The sequence below is a fragment of the Eptatretus burgeri genome, chromosome 3 (genome assembly GCF_056783735.1).
Source record: "Eptatretus burgeri isolate ZD-2024b chromosome 3, Ebu_testis_v1, whole genome shotgun sequence".
NCBI lineage: Eukaryota > Metazoa > Chordata > Myxini > Myxiniformes > Myxinidae > Eptatretus > Eptatretus burgeri.
The window spans coordinates 70,883,098-70,893,789 of NC_140963.1; the positions used below are offsets into that span (position 1 = coordinate 70,883,098).

A 10,692-nucleotide genomic window follows, 5' to 3' on the forward strand; every position below is an offset into this window, starting at 1 on the left:
AGAAGTTCAGCATGGATGCCACAGATCCCTGGAGCTTTGCCCCGTTTCAACTGGTTCACCGCAGCCCATGTTTCCACAAGCGATGGTGGACCACAGTTGATTCGAGGGTCAGCAACAGTGATTGTAACACCCTTGACGTCCAACTCGACAGCTGGGGGATCAGCCTGGTACAACCGCTCAAAGTAACCGGCCCAGCGGGCCTTCACTTCAGACTCCTCTGTCAAGAGCCTACCACTCTCTGCTCGAACTGCAGTGCTCCGAGGGATGGGCTTGGATGAACGTAATGCGCGAATTCCCCTGTAAGTGGGACGAGAATCACCTGTCCACAGGTGATGCTCTACCCCCTCACAGATTCCTCGCACATAGGCCTCCTTGTCCACCCTCAGTGCACGTACAGTTTTACGCCTCAGCTCCCTGAACAGCTCAGCTCTGCCATTCAGCCTGGCCCTGCGACTCTGGTCAATGGTATCCAGTGTCCCTTGAGAGACAAAATTCTTGGAGACGAACTCCAAGGCATCCACCGGCAACATCAAGGACGGTGGTCTTGAAGGTGCTCCACAACTCTTCAGGACCCCCCAAAGCACCCAGACCCCAAGTGTCCACTCAGCCTGTTCGCAAACTCCTCAGCTACTCTCTCATCCCTGAGCTTGGCAACATCCAGCCTAGGCTGGGATGGTACCATTCTCCAGGATTTAAGGTGCAGCTTTAGAGTTGCTACAACAAGCCTGTGGTCAGTATTGAGGAACTGAGCACTCCGGTAGACCCTGCAGTTCTGGATCATCTTCCAACGACCGTCAATGAGGACATGGTCAATCTCCTTTGCCACACCGCCAGCGTTGGAATACCAAGTCCAGCGATGAGCTTGCGGGCGCTGAAACCATGAACCAGCCACCCTAAGTCCATGACTTCTTGCAAAGTCAAGGAACTTAGTGCTATTCTGGTTCATAGTTCCTGACCCATGGGGACCAACACACACCTCATAACCATCCCTATCAGTTCCAGTCGATGCATTGAAATCCCCCAAGACTAGAAGTGTATCTCATCTGGGGCACTGATCAACCACAGACTCGAGTGTGGCGTAGAATGTGTCCTTCACGGTGAGATCACTCGCCTCAGTCGGAGCATAAATAGAGACCAGGGAAATGACACTTAAGGAGTGGCGAATCCTTAATCTCATAATACGCTCGTTGACCGGTGTTACCTCAATTATCATTGGGGTCAGCTTATTGGACACAGCTACAGCAACTCCTTGGGTATGGTAACCATCAGAGCGACCAGACCAATAGTAGGTGTAACCACCCACCATTATCTCGCCGCAATCCGGTCTCCGAACCTCAGAGAGAGCTGCAATCCCGACATCCAAACGCTTGAGCTCAGATGATAACAGAGACAGGTGATCTTCCTCTCTTAGGGATAGGACATTCCAGGCACCCACCCGAAGGGACCGCCTCAGGTTAACCCAAGGAGACCGCCGTCTGGTGGACGACACCTCAGCACCACTCCGACACACTCTCCCGCAATCTGACCCAGGGATGTTACCCCGTGGTTTCCCTCCTATCAAAGATTGGGGGTCCCGAAGGCTTTGCCCCAATCCTGTCATCCGGTGAGCTGCCCTGCGAAGGGAAGCTGCACAGGAGGTACTCCCACGGAGTGGATTTTCAGATTTTTTTGCGTTTTTGCGTTTTGCGGAATGAAGCGTTTTACGGTGGCCGGAGTGCAAATCCTACCACCAACCTCCTAATAAGAAGTGGCCCAACTGCAGGAGGACGTCCGCAGACACAGTTGGGCACTAGATATGGATGGCCGTTGGCTCACAAGGAGCTCCTCCACCCTTTGACAGGTTTTGTTTTTAATCCTGCTGGGTGTCCATATCCAAACACCCTCCTCACCAGAAAACCTGGTGGGGGAGACGGTTTAGTCGCCGACAACCCGACCATGGAACAGGTTAGTACAGGTTTACATGGTACCTGTAGCAGGTCACAGATCGAACCTGACCTGACTATAATAAGAATCAAGAGGTGAAGCGATTAGGTGACGCAGCATGACGTCACTACCATGCTCGCGAAAAAAAATGTGGAGTTCGTTAAAGCCGATTCGTCAGAGGGTTCATTGAATGAGTTCCCTTCACGATGGGTTTTCGCTGTTTTATCGCTTCTTTATTTTTTCAGAATCGTACACACAGTCGATTTTGGCAGCTCGAACATGGCAGCGAGATCAGACACGCGTACCGCTCTCATGCTTAGCGATAAGTTATTTCTACAACTCAATTGTCACTCTCACGCACTTCCTCTTATTCCTATTTGCTTCACTGCTCTTCTTCGGTGCCATGGTGAATGCACAAGGGTGATAATTGAAAAAAAAATGCACAAATCAAGGTGAAAACACGAGGTAAAGTTGCGATCGACACACGAGAGATGCTTTCACGAGTACTTCCACCGACAAACTGAATGAACAAAGCACGAAGATGCGGGTCGAACAGGCGGGGGAGACGCACGTGAAAAAACATGAACGCCACGTTGTGTTCGGTTTTTAGGGCAAAATTTTCTCTCAAAAATTGTTCGGATTCCAATTTGTTCAAACATTAGAGCGTTCAGATTCTGGGGGCACCACGGTATATGTATATATGTTTGTATATATGTATATATATATATATATATATATATATATATATATATATATATATATATATATATATATACATATTTGTATGCATTTGTATATATTGTTGTGGTTACCAAATTCGCAAACCACCATTCAGGTCCCTTAGGTGAGATATCTCGGTAAGTATATGTGTAGTTAGGCCCAAACCCGTTGTCTAGAGGGAATAAATGTCATTCATGCGTGCTGCGACTCTTCAGGATAGCCGTTTTTCTTTTGCTATCTTTATTTTGGACCAACCGCCATGATTACCACCACCAACCACGTCTCAACAGTCGTCACAACATCAACCACCCACCACAACGCCGCTTCACCACAACAGCCACGACCTTTCCCGTCACACCTCGCAACCGTCGCATCGCCACCGTTCTTGCGCCGCTTGTGGGTACCGGTATTGGACTCGTGCAGGGCGCGCGCCGAACAGCGTGTACAAAACCACGGATTTTCCGCTCCAAAAACGGATCAAAAACGACTCACGCCCACTTTTGTTCCGTCCAATCGGTGAGCGAGGGGCGATTTGGCCCCGCCTCCAGGGCGTTGGAGGGCGGTCGCTATATGCAAATTCATGGATCAAAATGCATTCACGCCCACTTTTTCTCGGGCCAATGGGGAGCGAGGTGAAAGGTCGAAGGCAGGGGGTCAAAGGCGAAGCCACGGGGCTTATATAAGCGGCTGCGTTCGTCAGAAAAGGGTCGTCGTCGTGCGCGTTGGAGTTGAGTGCAGTTGGGAAGTTCGCAGGAGGAAGAGTTCGGAGTTGGAGTCGGAGCGAAGAGGACGGAGCTGTGGAGAGGCGGCGGCGGCGAAGGCAGACGAGGGGGTGCTCGCGTCGGTGCCGGGAGCTGCACACCAGGGAGGCCGACGGCGCGACCTGGTCGAGGTGGAGACGCTCGTCGCGGGACCCGAGGCAGAGTAAAAATCCTCCTTTCCCCGAGCATCAGCAACCCCCTCCTGTTTCCCCCCGCGCTGAGATAGTGCGACCAAGAGGGCCCCTTTTCCCACCCCCTACCAGACACTGTCCGCGAGGCCGCGGAGTTGAGGCACCATCGCCGCTCCGCGTCTCATCACCAGACGGGTAGGCCCGACCCGGTCTCGGCCTCAGGCCCGCCTCATCCTTGAGGGTGTTCTTTTTCTTGGTTTTGGGTATGTGTTGTCGGCGCCATCTGTGAAGTAGAATTGTATAAGTGTTGCCGTGTGCTCAGTAGTCGGATAGCTCTGCATTGTGTCTTCGCTTTTACATTTGCTTTTTGTGTAAAATTGCATTGTGTTTCTTTTCCTTCTATGTGCTTTTGGTGGAATTGTATATGTGTGCTTTCCGTTCATCGCGAATAAATGTGCTTTATGTTGAACTGCTTTCCCGCTTCGCTTCGTCATTTCTCTCATTGAATCCTCATCTTGCTTCACGTAAAGGGTTGGTAGTGGGCTGAATACGCCCGATAATTAATCGAACCGTCGAGGCCGACGATAACACCGCTCGGTTATCCCGATAGTACGGAACGGGTCGCTTAAGTGGCCCGTGTCCGAAGTCGACCTGCGGCGAGGTGCGATCGCCCGGTCTACCCTCCGTGTGGGTACTTAGGTAGGTCGAATTTGGCGAGCAACCCTATCCCACGCGGGGGCCGATTGGCTCGATCGCGGTGAGACCGAAAGGTCCACCCGTGACTGGTTCCCGGCGTTAGTCCGAGAGGGTCACGACTGGATTGTCCGTCCGGTGGGCGACGTGCCGCGATTCGAGTTACGTGGCCGTTCGCACGCCGGCGGGCGCGAATCCGTAACAATATATGTATATGTACTGTATATACATATATATAGTTTTTAGCCCCATCACTCAAAGGTCAAGAATCACTTAAAGGGTTCCAGTATCCGCGTCTGGAACCAGATCTTCACCAAAATCTAATCGATTCATCCTTTTCACACACCCAACCTGTCCACCAAATTTTGTCCAAATCCGTTCACAATTCATGTTTACAGACAAACAGAGAGACAGTCAGACAGGGGTAAAAACATGAACCCTGTCCACCTTCGGTGGCAAAGGTGATCAATATTCTGTAATACCTCTCATTTCTACACTGTGAAATGTTTACCAAGCACATTTTAAATGAGCAAACTAATTCCAAGTATTTTAACTATTAAAATTAATATGGTTTGACACCAACACTAGTGGGAGATTCCCTTTGTTTAAAGCAGTTTCTTTTAAAAACAGGATTGTCTCTTGGCCAGTAGTCGTGTGCTGATTGGGCTGTATACGGGCCTCGGGTTGAGAACCACTGTTCTATACAGAGCCAATTCTGCCGAAGCAGTTTCATGACTAGAATTACAATCCTTGATGGGTTTCCACTCCAACAAAGGAATTCAGGGCAGGAATTTACAATTTCGGAAGGGTGCTGGTGATGGCTCGCCTTCTCTTCACAAAGGATACCATGTAATGTTGAACGTCGACCAACTAGTGTTGGTGACTGGACACCATAAAAAATTGTAAGGCAGAATACCATGCATCAATCTCCATTGCAAATCGCTTTCATGTTTTGAAATTTGAGGTACATATAAATCGGATATGAATAATACATTGTGAGAAGAGCTGAGCTTTTCCACTGAACTGGCAATTTTTCATTTGCAAGTTATTTCCACTGAACACCAAAGGTCCCTTTCAGGACTCAAAAAGAAAACAGACAAAGAAAGACACTTTTCAACTGTTTCCCCCAACGATTTTAAATATACCGATTTCCCCAGCAAGTAAAAAAGATACGGTGATTCACCTTGGAGGTAGCACGTGCATTTTACATTCAGATGTGCTCTATCAAGCCTAACAGAACATCTTGAACACCATTCCCATTACTTGGTCATATGATGAGCCCATTTTTATGAGATAACAACTTGTACACATTGTTCTGCGAACATTTGTGTGTCATAGCTTAAAAATAAAGTGAATGAAAGAAAATGCAGAAGATAATAAAACAAACTTACCGCAAGGAACACCAGAAAGCAGATGAATAGGATAATAATGATGAATAAGGTAGGTATGATAGAAAGAAAGAGCCAGCACCAGGGCTAGAACAGGAAGTACGAGTACCTCACAATTGTCTAAACATAGCAGACGGAACATCGGCTGCAAGAAAAAAAACCCATAAGGTCCTTAACTCAACCTGCCCTACACAAACCATGAATGCTCTCTCGCCTGTCTCTTATCTCAACACAGTGGAGAAAACACCTATTTCCACCTCTTACTATTTCTCATGCAGTTTTCCATCGACTTTATATTTACTTACAATAATATCTCTTTGTTCCTTGCTCTTGGGCTGGGACAGAATCACATTTGGCCATGCATTTTCACTCATATTGCAGTCCTCCGACCAATCTTCCGAGCATTCCTACAGCAGTGGAAGTGGCTGAGGTATAAGAAACCAAACACAAGGGTAAGTTGCATTCTCATACTGATGCTGTTACAATCTTGCAAACTTAAATGTCTCACTGTGTCATACAATGACAGTTGTGTTTCTCACACACACTCACACATCTGTTGCTCTATTAAGTTTAACCATCCCTTGCGAGGGGCCTTCCTGGGTTTTTGTCTCTCCATTGGCCTTTGCACAGCTGCGTTTTCTGACCCTCCCCATATTTTCCTGGCAGCAGCAATCTTCTATTTACCGAATACTCTGCTATTCTCCAAAAACAATTCAGTATTTTCATTATATTTTCGATGTTGTTGAGTTTCATACCTCCCTCCAAATTATGAAGTTAAAGGCACAGCACGATAAAGTAATGTTATATCTTAAGGGCCATCTCTATTTATTTATGAAAGCAAAAATGGTTTACATCCCTTCCCTTCCACATGCTACATATATACGTACAGTATTGTTCGTACATATACGTATGCCCTTTTATTTCCCTTCAGGTATTCCCAGCACCTTCATTTCCAATTTTATCCTCACTAATCATCCACTCAAGTACTTTCATTTCTTCCTCTTGTCTTCTCTTCCTTTTCTCAATTTATCTCCTTCCTTCCTTCTCCCCAAGTACACATAATAAATTGATGGTCCCTAAGTCTGTATTTACTTCTGGTTGCCTCTTTAAATGGGCCGTTGGCTTTCTTTCTTTGATCATTTCTTAGGCATTATGAATTTGCTCCTTCACAAGTCATGATTGAACTTAGCCAAGCCAGATAATCGAATTTTTGGAAATGTTTGAGTTCTATGTTGCACCATGGCAAGTTGTGAGCTTCACTGTCAGTAATATATCCATAGTAATTATTATTCCTTAAATATTATTTGTTTTTGTTTACTCCTCTTCCCCAAAATTATATTTCAGGCTCTTGAACAACTCGGAGTTTTCTCATTGGAGGCCGTGAACCACACATTTTCCATGGAGTTGTAAATCCATACTCACGCATGTGTGCACGTGCACGCACACTCACACATGCACACACGCAAAGGTGGAGACCTGGGAGGACTCCATTCCACCTTCTGAAACCCGCAAATGGAGATGACAACACAAATTGATAGATTTCATGTTACCTCACAGTTTCATATATCCGGGCGCTTCACACGCACCGCCATCTTTATGGGCAAACAAACCGATCATAACACAATATGCTAATCTTTAAACCACAGGAGATCCCTAACAATGGTGAAAACATGCATCATTGTTGGCTGTCACAATGGATCTAATCGGGACGATTAATCGTGTTGTTCAATTCCTGCTGTGATCAGTCAAGGATAAATGACTGAGAAGTTGTCAGAGAAACGGGGATTGCTGTGGCTATCTCGATTGAACAGGGCTAACTTCATTCCTTCGAAGCAGACGAGAATATGCTCCGATCATTTCCGATTAATTACCAATCCACTTTCAGATTAATTATTCGTGCACTTTCCTGATGAATAAAGTTCTCATGGTTGTCTTTCATTCACCTTACATACTCCAGCTTTGCATCCTTCACGTGGTCATATCCACATTGCATAGCACGGCAACTAAACTTGTTAGTTGTCCGATATATTCCTTTAAGCAAACTTTGTGTGGGGCGGTCTATTGATGTGCAGCACATAGATTTCACTCTTGACACAGTTATTCGACCTGTCCAAAATCTGTGCCATTCCTCACTCTGGGCTTGGTTCTTCTTAGCTGCTTTAACGTTTTCTGCTTCCTCTTTTGTAACGACTACCATCCTGGATACTTCTTCATAGTGAGTCAGTCGCTGCTCCTTACTCATGGTGACAGTTGTCATCCCAAACGTCTGTCAGCACAGCTGAATACTTCTATCCATGGCTTTAGGAATGTATTGGTCAGAGTAGTCAGGGATGAGGGACAGAAGTGCTGGCCTTTTCCCTGTACTGTGCAGTCATTTGAACTAGTTGCTCAGTTCTGTCATAATAGGTGCAGGTATCTCTGGTAGTTTCCTCTGAACTCTGGTACAGTAAAGTGAAACTGTACCGCTACTAATAGCAAAGTCAATATGCTGCTTCTTCTTTCACTTCGCAGATGTAAAGTTTATATATATGACTTTGTTGTCCTCCACCTTCTGAATACTATTTGGAAGTAGCCAATACGCCTTCTCCTGGGTGACGGTTCATCTTTGCTTTTTCTATCCAGACTCCTCCTGAAGACTCCATCTTTGCTTTTTACTTCTTCGGGTTCCTTCTTGTGTACCATATCCTGATGCGGTATGGACTGTGCTTCCCTATTGATGGACCTCTGGTAGCTTGTGCATGATGCTGCATTGAGCCTGGGGAGTAACTGCTGAAATCTATCTGTCTGGGTTCTTCCTGCCATCTCTGTTGTTTTTTTTCCTCTTACATTTCTTTCTAATTTTTTTTTCCACAATTTTCTTTGAATTCTAATTCTTTATTTTTCTTCTCTTTCGTCTCTTACTCTCTTTCTCTTTCATTATAGATCTCTCCATGGAGAAATGAATTATTTAGAAATTTGTCTGTAAGGCTCACTTGGCTGCACCTGGATGGGTTTTAGGGTTGTGGAGTAGCAGCTGAAACCCAAATCCTATCCAGGTTCCTCCCAATGACTCCATCTTTGCTTTTTACTTCCTCGGGTTTCTTCTTGGTCTTCCGTTTGATTTTGGAGTTCATTATCTTCACTGTGGCCTCAACATTAAACAGCATAGCTCCTACATGGCTGAAAACTTCATACTCTTATAAAACTTTTATTGTTACCAAATGGCAGATAAAGAAATGGATACTTTGATAATGCTTCATGTGCACAATAGTGCTTCATCGATTACACTGTGTTGACAAAATTGTTCAGCCTGTATGGTGTTCTGGTGTGAGGGAGAGCAGATTAAAGAATAAGGAAGGAATAAGAGTGGGCAAGGGCAAGGAGAGAGGGAGAGAGGATGGCAGAAAGGGAGTGATGGCTGGAGGCAAAGTGTGATTAAAGGCCTGTATCGAACGAACTACGGTTTCTGGGTGGTTGTTCCTAATTGTGGTTTGAAGAACGTTATATTGGCCACAAAGATAACAATGGCGCACAAGTTGGATTTACCTGCTCCATGACTGTTTGAAGTCGGCAATGATTACAATACTGCACAACGATGGAGAAAATGGTGACAGCTTGGAGTACTACATGGCTGCTGCGAACATTACTGACAAGGAACAACAACAACATGTTGTCCTGCTACACATTGTCAGTGAAGAGGCAGAAACTGTCTTTGAAACTCTCACTGATACAGGAAATGATTTTGACATGGGGATCGCCAAACTTAATGAACATTTTGAGCCTCGGCGGAATTGTTTCATTTGAACGTCACATGTTTCACCACGCCGTTCAAACGCCATCCGAGTCGATTGACAATTACGTCACCCGGCTTCGACACTGAGCGAGAACGTGCAAGTTTCAGCATTATGATGCTGATGAGGCAATAAAAGATCAAATCATAGACAAGTGTGCATCGTCACGCCTGCATAGACGTCTCCTACACGAACCTGATTTGAACGTCGACTCCATGCTACGAATAGCTCTGGCTATGGAAGTATCCAAGACTCAAGCCACAAACATAGAAGAGAGGACTGTTTATAACCCGACATGGGGGCTGTTAACATGATTAACAAAACTCATTCTCAGAAAACTTCAAATGAGTAGCTGATGTGGAAACAACACGATGCAACGACTGGTGATGTCACGAGAAATCTCAGCCCAGCTCAATGTCACTACGGCTGTGGAAAAACAGGTCACACGTATAGTGATGACCGTTGCCCAGCAAAAAGGAAATCTTGCAATTACTGTCACAAACTTAACCATTTCAGCTGAGTTTGCATGACAAGAAACCAGCAAATCCGTTCAGATACCTTAAACTGCCAAGATCACTCCGTGAGATTCATGTGTGCAGCTTCTGAAGATGATCATGGGGAAAGTTATGTCTTCGAATGCGTGGATGACCCACTCGGGATGGACACCAAAAGGTTCAAAATTGATCATGTTCCTGTCAAGGTGGTTGTTGATTCCGGAGCTTCAATCAATCTACTGGACAGAAACACTCACCACAGGCTATGTTAGGATGGCCACCATCGCACTCTATCCAAGTCAGACACTACCATCTTCACGTATGGTTCAAAAACACCCTTACTCATTCAGGGTACGTTCGACAGCTGTCTGTAATACAAGAACAGTAAAACTGTGGCTAACGTAGTGGTGGCTGATACGGACGGTCCAGGATCTCTGCTTGGGTGCACATCGGCCATCCAACTTAGGGTGTTTAAGCTCACGCCTAACTTGAAGAGTTTCCAGCTATGCTGAGCAGATACAATTTGAATTCAAAGGTGTGTTTGAGGGTGTGGGGAAGTTCGTGGATTTTCAACTAAAGCTACATACAGATACGAATGTACAACCAGTCATTGAACCAGCACGCTGAATGCCATTTCACCTATGATGACAAGTGACCGGCAAAGTTAATGAACTGCTCAGCAGAGACATCATTGAAACTGCCCCAGGACCATCATCATGGGTATCTCCACTGGTTGCTCTTCCAAAAAAGAATGGCGATAATCATGTTTGTGTGGATATGCGCAGACCAAACATGGCAATTAAGACAAACTT

At 45.8% G+C, this 10,692-nt stretch overlaps 1 protein-coding gene and 1 long non-coding RNA gene across 6 annotated transcripts in view; one reads left to right on the forward strand and one right to left on the reverse strand.

Moving 5' to 3' along the window:
• The window catches only part of LOC147030153 (uncharacterized), a 53,148-nt gene extending 43,767 nt beyond the window's left edge, over positions 1-9,381 (forward strand). Inside the window, exons 2-3 of the long non-coding RNA XR_015056244.1 lie at positions 5,998-6,068; positions 6,961-9,381. This is a non-coding gene — a long non-coding RNA (uncharacterized LOC147030153). The remainder of the gene's footprint in view (positions 1-5,997; positions 6,069-6,960) is intronic.
• OSCP1 (organic solute carrier partner 1) overlaps positions 1-10,692 on the reverse strand; it is a 94,246-nt gene that overhangs the window by 75,364 nt on the left and 8,190 nt on the right. For all 5 annotated transcript variants that reach the window (XM_085873901.1, XM_085873895.1, XM_085873900.1 and 2 more), the window contains exon 2: positions 5,922-6,041. The gene's annotated coding sequence lies outside the window, so the exon portion shown is untranslated. The remainder of the gene's footprint in view (positions 1-5,921; positions 6,042-10,692) is intronic.